We start from the raw sequence: 16,344 nt of genomic DNA on the forward strand, positions 1-16,344 counted from the left end.
ATTAAAACAATTTTCTTATGCCCCAAAAAAGACAATAAAACTATGTGACTCATGGGTCACGTTGCCTGATTTAGGGTTAAACAGCCTCGAGAGCAGATAAATTTGGAACGCTGTTTTCATGTTGTAGTATGGACTGTGGAAACAGAGGCTTTTGAAAACGATGAAGCATGTTTAGTCTTGTAAAACATTGTACCAATAGACATGATTATAGCAGTAACGTTAATTGCAGTTATGTGCTTTTCACTTCCAAGTGGTTTCTAAAGATATTTACTTTGTATGCTTTTAGTATTAAAGTCCTAAAAAGACAACATAAATTTTACTCACACTTGCTGTGGCAAAACACGAGGGTAGTTGTGTTTTAGATAAATTCTGAGTGATAATATGTCCCTAAATAAATTGATCCTGCCAGAATAATTGCATTAAACTTATGTCTGTTTCATATAAGTGAGGTTTAAACATGCACAGTAAGGCAAATGTAATGTCTTCGTACATTTCATTGTGGATGACGACTCTGAAAAAAATGCCTTGGCTTCATGGTTAAAAATGGCATCGTCATCTGACAGAATTACGTCATAACGTTGTTTAATAAACTTTAGCCGCGAAACCTGCATTTAGCGTCTTCACCTGAAAATTTATTGATTTACAACACACGGTCAGTGGAGTCAGGAGGCAGCCTCAAACTGCGCCTCGGCCGGAAAAAACTGTGGTGAAAGGCTGAGCCGCGGCGGGAAGCGAGAGAGGCTTGCTGCGGTGAGAACTGGGGAGCGGCCCAGGCTGGTTGAATGACTGCTGCTGCTGCAATCCAGCGCTCGAGGAGAGCCGGGTCTTGGGCGTGACGATTGTGGTGTCGAGCGAGGGGCTTTGCACGGTCTATTGGCCATAACGTGTCTTTCAAGGCTGTAGAGGTCCTTTCTAGGTGCTGATCCACCATCTGGTCTGGATACGTACTGGATCCGGGTGACTGCAATGACCCTTTGATCTGTATACAGACTGGATCTGGTGGCTATGGTGACCTCGGAATAAGAGAGAAACAGACTAATATTAGCGTAGATGCCATTCTTCTAATGATGTAGCAAGTACATCCGGTGTTACCGGAACTGTTCCCGGTTCCGGTTTACCTAATTAATGCAGCCTAAAAATCTTTTAACGGATTTGGATATTAAAAGCATATTAGTGTGTTATGTGTAAGCCAGGTTAAAGATATGGGTCTTTAATCTAGATTTAAACTGCAAGAGTGTGTCTGCCTCCCGAACAATGTTAGGTAGGTTATTCCAGAGTTTAGGCACCAAATAGGAAATGGATCTGCCACCTGCAGTTGATTTTGATATTCTAGGTATTATCAAATTGCCTGAGTTTTGAGAATGTTGCGGACGTAGAGGATTATAATGTAAAAGGAGCTCATTCAAATATTGAGGTGCTAAACCATTCAGGGCTTTATAAGTAATAAGCAATATAGAAATATAGAGCTGAGTATCATCTCTATAACAGTGAAAGCTAACACCATGTTTCCTGATGATATCTCCCAAGGGTAACATATAAAGCGTGAAGAGTAGCGGCCCTAGTACTGAGCCTTGAGGTACTCCATACTGCACTTGTGATCGATATGATACATCTTCATTCACTGCTGCAATCTGATGGCAGTCATATAAGTAAGATTTAAACCATGCTAATGCACTTCCATTAATGGCAACAAAGTGTTCAAGTCTATACAAAAGAATGTTGTGGTCAATAGTGTCAAATGCAGCACTAAGATCCAATAAAACTAGTAGAGATACAACCACGATGAGATGATAAGAGCAGGTCATTTGTATCTCTGGGACGGCAGTGGCTCAGTGGTTCATGTAGGTTGTCTACAAACCGGAAGCTTGGTGGTTCAATCCCCAGCTCCACCTGACCAAGTGTCGAGTTGTCCTTGAGCAGGACACCTAACCCCAGCTGCTCCCGACGAGCTGGAAGTTCACAAGAATCTTCAATACCTGAAGGAAGCCAAGAGACTCAATCCCTGCCAGGTCAGGTGGGCCTTATTCTTTACCAGGTTCCATTTCCAAATAGCTTACCGTCCAGGATCCAAGAACACTAGAGCTGATACTCTGTCCTGCCTCCACACCCTTGAGGAGACCCCAGAAGAACCAGAACCCATCTTGCCCACCAAGTTATTTGTCAATCCCATCCAGTGGGACCTAGATGAAATACTCCGCGAACAATCACAACACCAGCCCATCCCACCTGCATGCACATCTGGTAAGGTATATGTATATGAAGATCACCGTAGACCCCTCATCTTCCATGCACACTCTTCCGTAGGAACAGGTCACCCCGGGGTCAGTAAAACCCTCGCTTCATTACAATTAAAATACTGGTGGCCAGGAATGCAGGAAGACGTCCAGGAATTCATCCGAGGGAGTGCCCTTTGTACCATGACAAAAGTTCCCCGACAACTACCTACTGGGAAACTGATCCCCTTGCCGGTTCCACATTGCCCTTGGTCCCACATCGGAGTGGATTTTGTCACTGACCTCCCAGATTCAGATGGTAAAACCTGCATACTAGTAGCCATAGACAGATTTTCTAAAGCATGCAAACTAATTCCCCTGAGAGCCTTAGCCACAGCCTTTGAGACAGCAGAGCTCTGGTTTGAACATGTGTTTAGTAACTTTGGAATCCCTGAGGACATCATATCGGATCGAGGACCCCAGATTATCTCCAGGGTATGGCGGTCGTTCTTCACGCTACTCAATGTTACTGTAATTCTCACTTCCGGCTATCACCCCCAAAACAAATGGACAGACAGAACACAAAATCCAAGATATCAGTCACTTCCTTCGAACCTTTTGCCATCAAAATCAAAACCTCTGGAACGGTTACTTAGTCTGGGCAGAATATGCACAAAACTCACTCCGACAGTCATCCACCAACCTGACCCCTTTCCAATGTGTTCTAGGCTACCAACCTCCTCTGTTCCCCTGGTCTGTTGAGCCATCCGAGGTCCTCACTGTGAAAACCTGGTTCATTAAGTGACTGATGGTTGTTCATGTCAATGCATTTTCACTTATTGCTGTAAACTTGGGATGTCCCATTTTCATTCTCTTAAACTCATTCTTCTCTAACATTCTATCTTCCTGCAACTTGTGTGAATGTGTGAGTGCGTGTGCTTATGTGTTAGATTATTTTATGTCTTAGATTTATCTAACAAAGCCTTATTCATATTGAAAAGGGAAGTATCTTGTATTTTCTGCTGACAAGTTCATGTCTTAAACTGCCCATCTTGTTACTGTGCTAATTAATAGTGTTTTCACTATAGTTTGGATATTAATATCCAGTGCAGATTTGATGTTAAACGGCTCGTTCAGTGAATCGCTGGCCATTTCAGTGATCAGCCATGAAAGTGATTCTGTTCAAATTCCCTTTAAAATCTTAAATGATTCCCTTTGAGCTAAATTGACCTGTTTCCCTTACACTATTTAAACTGATCTGAGAGGATGACATCATAGAATTCAATGATGAACTGCCTTTAACTGTCATTTTGCATTATCGACACACTGTTTTCCTAATGAATGTTGTTCAGTTGCTTTGACCCAATGTATTTTGTTTAGAGCGCTATATAAATAAAGGTGACTTGACTTGACTTGAGGAGGGGTAGTGCACAGTAGGCCCCTGTGGCACAGCCTAAGCTTTTGTCCTTAATTTGTCCTTAATTTGTCCTTTTCCTTACATTACTTTTACTTTTCTATATTACGTAGATTTGAAATCAGTACTTTTAGACTTTTACTTGAGTAAAAAGCTTCAGTTGATATGTCAACTTCTACAAAAGTCTTTTTAAACCCTAGTATCTATACTTCTACCTAAGTAATGAATGTGAATACCTTTGACACCAGTGCTTAACAGGCTGTGAGTCAGAATCTTCAGACTGTCCTTGCAAAGTTGGAACTTCCTCACTATATAGAAACAGCTTTTGTGCCACAAATGCATTGTAGGCTACTGGTTCAGGAAACAGTCCTCATCCTCCATAAAATGTGCAGCACACATCTGAATATTTGGGTTGAATGGTCTGGAAAAGTGTTGTAAATATAACTTAACCACTGATTTCTGAATCGATTTATCACCTGGGCCGAGTATGCACAGCCCTGTATGGATTTTACCCCCTTCCAATGCATACTCGGCTATCAGCCACCTCTGTTCCCCTGGTAAGGGGAACCTTAGGATGTACCATCAGTCACTCATTGGTTCCAGGAGAGTGAAAGGGTCTGGGATTCAGCACATCAACATCTCCAACGTGCACTACAACGTCACAAACATCATGCGGATGTCTGGAGAGCCTCTACTCACACATTGCACCCAGGACAGAAGGTATGGCTCTCCACCCGGGACATCCGACTAAGACTTCCCAGCAAAAAGCTGAGTCCCAGATTCATTTGTCCTTTCCCATCATCTGTCAAGTTAATCTGGTCTCGTATGAACTCAAGCTCCCTCCACAATACAGAATCGACCTCATATTTCATGACTCCCTGCTCAAGCATTACCACTCCAAACAAACCCCCTCTTCCGATGGTGTTGGAGGATGGAATGGTCTACTCGGTAAAGGAGATCCCGAGTTCCTGACGTTGTGGGGGAAAATACCAAAGGGTCCAAAAGGGTGAGTAAATCGCTGCTGGAAAAGGCCATGCTGCTGTTCCATCCACAAAAGTTATTGGAAGGGAGTTCAATCTTCAGTGAAAGATTGATTCAAATCTTTCCTATTTGTTCTTTCAGCATGGCAGAATGATGGGGAAGCGAGCCTAGGAAAAAGGTTGCTACAGAGACCACATCCTGACATGTGGAGATACTGATATAGAATGATCCAGGGGGCAGTACAACATATGGAATGGTCTCTGAGGCAGGTCCTACCTTAGAGTAGAGATGGAACAGCTGCAAGAAGAGACTTACAGAGTGGGTCTGACAAGGGAAGACACAGGTTTATCAAGAGGGCAACCTTACCGTGGAAGAATACACATATGGGATTACCCGTAGGAAAACGAGCCATATGGACACATAACCAAGTACAGGGCCTGACTGGAATTCCAGGCATGCTACAGTAACACCAGTACTGGGCCTGGCGACAGACTGCTCTGCCAAGTCTGACCTCCGAGGGTGCTGGAAGATGCTTGACCAGAGTATGCCAACCAGGGAACTCTACTAGGAGAAAAAAGACGCTCACATCCCCGTGTGAGGTGGAATGGCAGAGCCAATATAACACAGAGCCAGTTCTTCTCACCAATTACCTGTTACCCAACACACGGGAAGAAACTGGCTCTACACGAAGGTTGTATAACCTCGCAAAGGTGTTAGATTTCACCCAGTCCACAGCTCGACTGCCAGAGAGGCGCCATGCGCCAATGCATAGGAGGGGGCAACACTCCATGTTGAGTGAGCCCTCACCCCCATGGTACGCCAAGGCGATTGCACCCACTATCCAGTGCGCCAACCTCTGCTTAGAGACAGCCTACCCTTTCTGTATCCAGGCCGGGGTCTCAGGACAATGTACAAAACAGCCGCAGTGTTGTCCGTGTGGACCAACACGTGCTTGTCTAGCAACAGCTGCCGAAACCAGCGTTTCAATCAGGACCACTTCCATCAAGCATATTTATGACAATTATATTGCATACAGTTAGTGTTGGTGGCATGGTTATGTTCTGGGCAACACTCCACACGCCTGTCCATGCAGCCATGCTTGGACAGAGTGGGGAGAGCAGCAAGACAAACCACCAAAACAACCATATGCCAAACTCCCCAACACATCTGATGCAATTTGAATGGTCAGCAATGGGAAATGTTGCTTAATTCTGTTTTTATGGTGGAAGCATCACCCCAACTCAGAAAGGGTGCATACAACAAGCATGTTGCTTAAGCTGCTTATGCAAATATTTGAATATACAGGGGGAAGCATACACCCCTAGCAACAGCAGCAGCCGCAGCAGTCTACTATGATGACAGTTTGTAAATTATCCAATTTTAAGTGACTAACATACTGTAAAATCACATTAAGGGGGAAGCAGACACCCCTCGCAACAGCAGCAGTCTAATATGACGGAAATTTGTATATCATCCAATTTTAAGTGTCTAACATGCTGTAAAATCACATTAAGGTGGAAGTGTCACCCCAAGTTAAGCAATCGAGGATGTGCAACAAGCATTTTTCTTAAAGCAAATAACCCCTTGCTGTGGCACGAGGAGCATGTAAAATGCATTACTGCTGTAAATTGCGTAATTGTGGGAGGTAGTCCAGCAGGCGAAGCATATACCCTTCGGAAACTTAGAATGACAGTGCAATCTGAATATAAACACTTCAGTCAGAATAAAATTGCCCAGACCGAAATGTTACTCAGTTTGAGAGGGGTGGGATAACGTTCTATAAACCAAACAAAATTAAAATCCCTCCATGTAAATGCATTAAACCTATTATTTTGTATCTATGTAATCACATCAACAAGTCGTGGTCCTCAGAATGGGAACATGATGTCTGCAACGCTGTACATTCTGTGATTTGTACATAGACACCGACACTACAGTAGAGAATGGGTAATAGTGGATGTAGAAGTAAAAATTTCAGTTATACAGTTAACACACATTAGAATGGAGAACACTTGTTGTGAACTGTCATATCTGCTCTCATGACCAGAGCAAAAAGCTGATGTATAAAATGAAGCACAACTGCTTTTCAGCTTGGAAACAACATGATGATAGTGAATAGCTCAATGAAAATAACAACTTGACCAAAATTTACCTTTGTCATTTGTATTAATTATTACAGATTCATAATAAAATCCATTTGTAAATGTTGTGTGATAGCTCGTTGTGAGCACTATCTGTGTTCATAAAGCAGCGCTCCTTTAATTCATTGTTCAGCAACACTTTGTGAGAAATTGTGTATTTTTCCATTTATGTACAGTAAAACTTTTTTTTTTTTGTATAAGAAAACAATTCACTTCAGATCTGCATTACAGAGGGTCTTAGGCTATAGATATTTCCCTTAATGCTTTAACATTAAGAAATTAGGGAGATATGATGATAGAACTATCAACTGTTTAGAGCTATATTGGTTCTATGTATGGTAAGATAGAAGATGGCCGTAGTTATTATGTGATCGTGTTCTGGCCACATGACTGAGCGCACAAATGAACACTAAATGTTCAAATATTAGTCTGTTTATTCCAAGCAAGTGCAAGCAGTTAAAAATATTAATGAAAATGTGGGCTTTTTCCTCTGGTGATTTATATGATGTCATCGTAGGCCACTTAGCATGTCCCAAAATCATGCGGCACATGTAAACAGGCACATGTAAACACCATATTGGATTAGATAACGTCTCATGTAAACAGTCCACCGAATCTTTAAATCTGAATGCCAAAAATTGTACATGTAAACGTGGCTATTGATATCACCTTTTTATAGGCCGATGTATAGAAGACATAGAGCGATAAACGTGTGCTTCTGATGCTGCGTGCATCTGAATCAATCGCTCACTTACCCAGCTAATGTAATATCCACCTTAGAAATAAACACCCGTGACATTGAGATTACGCTGTAAATACAGCGAACCCCAGTTGAAACACCTACACGAGAATGCTTGTCTCATTTATCCCTGTTCTCATGGCCTTATCAGTGTGTATTCAGAGCGATTACATGCTCTAGCCATTTAACTGTCACCCCGTCCTGTATACGGGACGCCTACAATTACTTCACTATATTACAATTAAATCTAATCTAATCTTGACAAACTATATATTGTTGGAAAGGTCTAAGACTCCCAAATTTATATTTACCAATGTTTTTTGTAAAAAATTATTTAGGAAAAGTAATAGATTAATTTCTGACAAGAGTGCACCCTCAAAAATATAAATTATAACAGGTGTTTTGACCTAATAAAAAAAAAAAAAAAAGACTTCTTTGTCACATTTTAGAAATCATCAGAAATTATATATCAACTGAAAACTTAAAATCTCAAAATTTATCCTTTAAAACCCATTTTAAAAGTGCATTACCATGTAAATGGTACATCAATATCATGTTACAAAATGTTTTCTTTCATGAATTATAAAAATTTAAGTTTGAATCGTGCATTATATAGTCTATGTTCAAAAATGTGAGTGACAGTAAAAGGGCTAGGCTGTGTATTGCTCCAGGTAAATATGTAAATATGCTTAACCAGGCAATATACACAGCGATATGGATTAAAAGAGCAATTACTTATTTTAGATGTGGATTTCAGATGTTCTGAAACACGCTGCAACAGTTTGATTTACAAGCAGCGATGCGATCAGTTAATTGCAAGCAGTGATGCGATGAAAGAGATGCTGAAGAATGGGAATTTTAATAGACCGCCTGTTATAGGTGTCAACACTGGATTGGTACACGTCAGGAACAGCTGACTGTCAGCTGATGCAAGCTTGACTAACGTGGCCTGCCTGAACTAACATGATGCTGATTAAAGCTAGATGCACTCCCAAGCAACTCCAGACAGTTGATGCGCCAAAGCAGTCGAGGTCCTGTCCAGGACCCTGAAGCTGCCTGCCCATTGCATGTCGCACCCCAACCTGTGCTGGAGGCATCTGTTGTGACAACAACATGCCGGGAGACTTGTTCTAAGGGCAACCTGCCCGGTAGAAAGGCAAGGTTCGACCAGGGGCTGAATAGGCAGCGACATATCAGTGTGATGGTGACACGATGTTTACCATGGCACCATGCCCATCTCGGGACATGGGAGTGTAACCAGTGCTGAAGTGGTCTCATATGAAGCATTCCGATGCACCCCTTAGCTGCCCCATCATCAGAGATAGTAAGGATGGAAGGAAGGAGACGAGTGGCTTCTGGCTGTAAAAGGGGCCATCCATAACTACGTCACTTCCAAATGCACATCCAGGAAGAAAGGCAGTTGTGAGCCATGCTCTACATCGAGAACCAATCGACCAGCCATGAGCACTCAGGGCTGGGCTGTGTATTCACCTCCAACCTGATGCTCACAGCTGCCTGGGCAAGCATGGCTGTCAACTCTGGGTCTGATTCGGCAGTGGCAACAACTCCCGAGGGGGGGCAGCGCCACCGAATCTTCATCCACAGAGGTCAACAGCCCATTCCAAATGCTGCAATCGACATCTGATCCTCTGGCGGCACACCAAATGACATGCTGGGACTGCCATAAGACAGCCCAGCAGAATCACCCAGGAGCCACACAGTAAAAGCACTGCAAAAGGGATGAGAGGTCCATGGGGCATGGCCCAGCGAAGAAGCCCTCACTATCACCCTCAAATCTCCCAGAGCACTAGCCGATGGTCCTCTGCTCGTGGCAGTGAAATCGGAATGGGTAGTGACAGAGGGATCTGCTCCTTTCCCTTTAAGAAAGGAGAGACGCGATTGCAGCGTTTCCATGGTCAAGCATGCAGTGCGAGCATGAACCATCCACGAACGCGTTTTCAGCGTGCTGAGTGCCCAGACATGGAAGACAACGCTTGTGGCATTTGTCAGAGGACAGGAAACGACCGCATCCAGAAGGACATTGGCGAAACGGCGTCTTTAAAAACATGTAAACTTTCAGTGGTTTACTCTTTTAGGAAATCTGCTCTTCTAATTGAAGTGCCCAGGAGAATCGCTGAAAGGGACACCGCTGTCCACGCCGCAACACCAAGCAGAACAGATTCCTGACACACAGCAGATGAATGACTTTGTGGGGTATAACAGCTTTTCATACAACCACTCGGCTCTGAAGCAAAAATCTGAATGCGTGGATTCACACTGTCGCCTTATATACCCGTAGGCACGGGGGGTGGCTCAGCATGCAAAATCCATTAGCCAATTTTCATTGCTGTTTTCTCTTAAACTCAGAGATGATTGTCCTCCCAAGGAAGACACCATATGTCATTCAACATAACTCATACTGACTGACAAATAGGGAACTCTAGTTGCTGCATTTTGGACCAGCTGGAGTTTGCTTATGAAGTGTCCAGAACAACCACCCAATAAAGCATTAAAATAATTTAACTTTGAGTCATAAACGCATGATTTAACATTTCTGCATTTGACAATGAGATCAAAGATCATAATTAAGATATATTTTTGAGATGGATAAATGCAGTTTTAAAAAAATGCAAGAAATGTGGCTTTCAAAGGAAAGATTGCCATCAAGTATCCCACCTAGGGTCCTAAATGATGACGAAGAATTGACAAAACAGCCATCAAGTCTTAGACAGCATTCTAGGTTATTACATGCAGAGTTTTTAGGTCCAATAATTAACACCTTTGTTTTTTTCAGAATTTAGCAGTAAGAAATTACTCCTCATCCAGGTTTATATATCGGCTGTGCATTCCATTAATTTTTCAAATTGGTATGTTTCTCCGGGCCTCAAAGAAATGTAGAGCTGAGTATCATCAACATAACAGTGAAATTTGATACCATGCTGATGATGATATCTCCCAGGGGTAACATGTACCTTGTGGTACTCCATACTGCACTTATGATTGATATGATACCTCTTCATTTACTGCAACAAATTGATGGCAGTCAGGTAAGTATGATTTGAACCATGACAATGCACTTCAATTATTGCCAGCAAAGTTTTCTAGTCTATTCAAGAGAGTGTTGTGCTTAATAGACTCAAACACAGCACTAAGATACCATAGCTCTAATAGACAGATACAATCACAATCAGATGATCAGCACAAGTCATTTGTAACTCTAACTCTAAAGTCATTACTGCTGTGCTGTTGGGAAATGTCAGCACCTGATGCTTTATCTTTCGTTAATTTAGCCACTGTATTGAATAAATGCCTGGGGTTATGTTTGTTTTCTTCTAAAAGAGAAGAGAAGTAATCAGATCTAGCAGTTTTTAATGCTTTTCTGTAGAATAGGGTACTTTCTCACCAAGCAATATAAAATACCTCTAGTTTTGTTTTCCTCCAGCTGCGCTGCATTTTCAGGGCTGCTATCTTTAGGGTGTGTGAGGAGTCAGCTGCCTCCTCCCTGATTATCATCGGCACCCCGTCCTAAATCACCGCCCTTCACCAGGCTCCCGACTGGAGTGGGTGTGTGAGAGGAGGGGCGCTGGACGAGTCAGGGCTGGCAGCTTGTGATGGGGCACACCTGATGGAAATGGAGCCTCATCACTGCAAATGTGTTTAAAAGCCCAACGTGCCTCTCCTTGAGAGACCGGTCTCTTCCCCGTGCATGCACACTGGTGTCCTCGTGGGTACAGGAAGGGTGCGTTCGTTGAGGGACTCCCGTGCCACCAGAGACGTGAGCTGCCGGACCCGCGATCCGGATGAGAACCGCACCCGTTTACACAGCCGATGGGCCAGGATGCCGGGCCGTCCATCCTATGCCAGCGCCGCGGCCAACGAGAGTGATTCGGCCGGTAGAGGAAGCCGCCGCCCCTTGCGTCCCGGACCAAAGAGGGGAACGCGTGCGGCCGCCGGACTCCGCCTCTTACCTGGACCCTTCCTCCATGAACACTGCCCGACCCATACGAACCCCGCAGCAGGACGAGGACACCGGATTCCGTGTTTATTTTGGACACTTTCCCCTTTGGCCACCTTTATCCCCTGTTTTATTTGATTTTCTGTTAATAAAAGCCTCTCCGAGAACTGACACCACGCCCACTGTGTCTGTCGTGTGCTCCTCCCGTCACAGGTGCAACTGTGCTCATTATACCACCATGTCAGACTGTTTTCCTGAATCTTACTTAAGCATAATGGAGCAAATGTATCTACAATGCTAGAAAAGAGAGAGTCCATATTTTCTGTTACATCATCAAGGTTTTCTTTTTTTCTTTTTTTCTTTTTTTTTTCTTTTTTGATGTGCTAAGGAATTGAGATAAATCAGGAAGATTACATACAAAGCAATCTTTTCTGGTAGAAGTGATGGTTCTAACATACATGTAATAAGGAGTTTTTATAATATATATAAAATTGTAGCAACACCTCCCCATTTACCTTTTGGAAGTGGTTCATGTTTATAAAAGTAATCTTAGAGGGTAGACTCATAAAAAAAAAAACATAATCATCTTGTTTTAGCTAGGTTTCTGTCAAGCAGAGCACATCTAGGTTATGGTCAGTGATCATATAAGTTACAAAACGTGCTTTAGTAGAAAGGGACCTGATATTCAATAAGTCAAGCTTTATCATATGTTTATCCTTATTACATCTGTTTTTTTATTTGTTGAACATCGATTAAATTGTTACTCTTAAATTCATTAGGATATTTTTTGTATTTTCTAGTTCGGGGAACAGACACAGTCTATATAGTGTGATATCTAGGTGAAAGAGTCTCTATGTGCTGAGAATTAACTGATTTCTGTGGCGTGAGGCGGCTAGCAGATGGTCATTTTAGCCAGTCTGTCTGCTTCCTGACCTGGGCCCCAGTTAGACAAGTGCAGACTCTTAAGACTACGTGCCAAGAGTTTGGTGATTTTACATCCGAGTTAGTTCTGGCTGCAGATAAAGTCTTAATAGTTGGTGATTTTAATATCCATGTCGATAATGAAAAAGATGCATTGGGATTAGCATTTATAGACATTCTGAACTCTATTGGTGTTAGACAACACGTTTCAGGACCTACTCATTGTCGAAATCATACTCTAGATTTAATACTGTCACATGGAATTGATGTTGATGGTGTCGAAATTATTCAGCCAAGTGATGATATCTCAGATCATAATTTAGTTTTGTGCAAACTTCATATAGCCAAAATTGTAAATCCTACTTCTTGTTACAAGTATGGAAGAACCATCACTTCTAACACAAAAGACTGCTTTTTAAGTTATCTTCCTGATGTATCCAAGTTCCTTAGCATATCCAAAACTTCAGAACTTGATGATGTAACAGAAACTATGGACTCTCTCTTTTCTAGCACTTTAAATACAGTTGCTCCTTTACGCTTAAAGAAGGTTAAGGAAAACAGTTTGACACCATGGTATAATGAGCATACTCGCACCCTAAAGAGAGCAGCCCGAAAAATGGAGCGCAGCTGGAGGAAAACAAAACTAAAGGTATTTCGTATTGCTTATCGGGAAAGTAACATATCCTACAGAAAAGCATTAAAAACTGCTAGATCCGATTACTTTTCTTCTCTTTTAGAAGAAAACAAACATAACCCCAGGTATTTATTCAATACAGTGGCTAAATTAACGAAAAATAAAGCCTCAACAAGTGTTGACATTTCCCAACATCACAGCAGTAATGACTTTATGAACTACTTTACTTCTAAAATCGATACTATTAGAGATAAAATTGCAACCATTCAGCCGTCCGCTACAGTATCACATCAGACAGTGCACTATAGACCCCCTGAGGAACAGTTCCAATCATTCTCTACTATAGGCGAGGAAGAATTGTATAAACTTGTTAAATCATCTAAACCAACAACATGTATGTTAGACCCTATACCATCTAAGCTCCTAAAAGAGGTGCTTCCAGAAGTCATAGATCCTCTTCTGACTATTATTAATTCCTCATTGTCATTAGGATATGTCCCCAAAACCTTCAAACTGGCTGTTATTAAGCCTCTCATCAAAAAACCACAGCTTGACCCCAAAGAACTAGTTAATTATAGACCAATCTCGAATCTCCCTTTTCTGTCCAAGATACTAGAAAAGGTGGTATCCTCACAATTATATTCCTTCTTAGAGAAAAATGGTATATGTGAGGATTTCCAGTCAGGATTTAGACTGTATCATAGTTCTGAGACTGCTCTCCTTAGAGTTACAAATGATCTGCTCTTATCATCTGATCGTGGGTGTATCTCTCTATTAGTTTTATTGGATCTTAGTGCTGCGTTTGACACAATTGACCACAACATTCTTTTGCATAGACTTGAACACTTTGTTGGCATTAATGGAAGTGCATTAGCATGGTTTAAATCGTACTTATATGACCGCCATCAGTTCGTAGCAGTGAATGAAGATGTATCCTATCGATCACAAGTGCAGTATGGAGTACCTCAAGGCTCAGTACTAGGGCTGCTACTCTTCACGCTTTATATGTTACCCTTGGGAGATATCATCAGGAAACATGGTGTTAGCTTTCACTGTTATGCTGATGATACTCACCTCTATATTTCTTTGCAGCCCGGTGAAACACATCAATTTGAAAAACTAATGGATTGCATAGTCGATATAAAAAACTGGATGAAGAGTAATTTCTAACTGATAAATTCTGAAAAAACAGAGGTGTTAATTATAGGAACTAAAAACTCCGCTTGTAATAACCTAGAACACTGTCTAAGACTTGATGGTTGCTCTGTCAATTCTTCGTCATCAGTTAGGAACCTAGGTGTGCTATTTGATCGCAATCTTTCCTTAGAAAGCCACGTTTCTAGCATTTGTAAAACTGCATTTTTCCATCTCAAAAATATATCTAAATTACGGCCTATGCTCTCAATGTCAAATGCAGAAATGTTAATCCATGCTTTTATGACCTCAAGGTTAGATTATTGTAATGCTTTATTGGGTGGTTGTTCTGCACGCTTAGTAAACAAACTACAGCTAGTCCAAAATGCAGCAGCAAGAGTTCTTACTAGAACCAGGACCAGGACTGTCAGACCATATTAGCCCGGTCCTGTCAACACTGCACTGGCTCCCTATCAAGCATCGTATAGATTTTAAAATATTGCTTATTACCTATAAAGCCCTGAATGGTTTAGCACCTCAGTATTTGAATGAGCTCCTTTTACATTATAATCCTCTACGTCCGCTACGTTCTCAAAACTCAGGCAATTTGATAATACCTAGAATATCAAAATCAACTGCGGGCGGCAGATCCTTTTCCTATTTGGCGCCTAAACTCTGGAATAACCTACCTAACATTGTTCGGGAGGCAGACACACTCTTGCAGTTTAAATCTAGATTAAAGACCCATCTCTTTAACCTGGCATACACATAACATACTAATATGCTTTTATTATCCAAATCCGTTAAAGGATTTTTAGGCTGCATTAATTAGGTAAACCGGAACCGGAAACACTTCCCATAACACCCTATGTACTTGCTACATCATTAGAAGAATGGCATCTACGCTAATATTTGTCTGTTTCTCTCTTGTTCCGAGGTCACCGTGGCCACCAGATCCAGTCTGTGTCCAGATCAGAGGGTCACTGCAGTCACCCGGATCCAGTACGTATCCAGACCAGATGCTGGATCAGCACCTAGAAAGGACCTCTACATCCCTTAAAGACAGCGGAGACCAGGACAATAACATATTGACATAACTGAATTCAATGATGAACTGCCTTTAACTATCATTTTTTCATTATTGACACTGTTTTCCTAATGAATGTTGTTCAGTTGCTTTGACGCAATGTATTTTGTTTAAAGCGCTATATAAATAAAGGGGACTTTGACTTTGACTTTGACTTTGCCATATTTCTAGAGAGATGAGCGGCACCACCCCAGTAGGGATGAAGCCCCTTTTTTTGCAACAGATCAGGTCTGCCCCCCTAAAATTTGTTCTTATCTTATTCTGCAGGCACCACTTAGACCTCCAGCCATTGAGTGATGACAGTCTGCTATGTATCTCATCAACACGGTAAGCAGGACGGAGACCAGAGCATATTACAGTGTCTGACATTGTACTTGCAAGTTCAAACACCTCTTTAATGTTATTTATACTGATCTCTGACTGGCGAAGTCGAACATCATTACCGGTGTGAATAACAATCTTACTGAATTTACGTTTAGCATTGGCTACAACTTTTAAAATTTGCCATGATGTCTGGCACTCTGGCTATCAGTAAATAGTGGACTATGGTGGCTGGTGGCTCTATTTTCACGTTCCTTACAATAGAATCGCCAATAACTAGAGCACTTTCATCAGGTTTTTAAGTGAGTGTGGAGAACCTGTTTAATGTTTTGATTGGAACGGAACAGCAGTGTTTTGACCCACGACTATGCTGCCTCACAGTCACCCAGCTGCCCTGCTATAGAGGTGCTGTAACCAGAAGCAAACAATGTACAGGACTCCCTGAGCAAGTCACATCCAAAGCCACATCTACAGCCCTTATATTCCTTCTGTCCTCAATTAAAGTTTGGATGCGTGTCACTAATTCTGAAACCTTCTCTGTCAGCCTATTTCCCTGCTTTTATCCCATGTGAAAACTTTGTTGCCGACAGAGAGTGCTAAATGTGTAAAATGGTGCAAACAGCAAAAGCAGTGATTGAAGAATGATTCTGACTTACCACTGTTGTTTGATGAACTTGTGAAAGAGGATGCGAGAGAGAAAAGAAACAAGGCAATAGAAAAAAAGAAAGAAAACAGTAATAGACATGAATAGAAATACAGATGGAAACATGAATATAAAGCTAACTGGCTAAAGAATGCTAACGC

This window comes from Carassius carassius, chromosome 32, assembly GCF_963082965.1.
Source record: "Carassius carassius chromosome 32, fCarCar2.1, whole genome shotgun sequence".
Taxonomy (NCBI): Eukaryota; Metazoa; Chordata; class Actinopteri; order Cypriniformes; family Cyprinidae; genus Carassius; species Carassius carassius.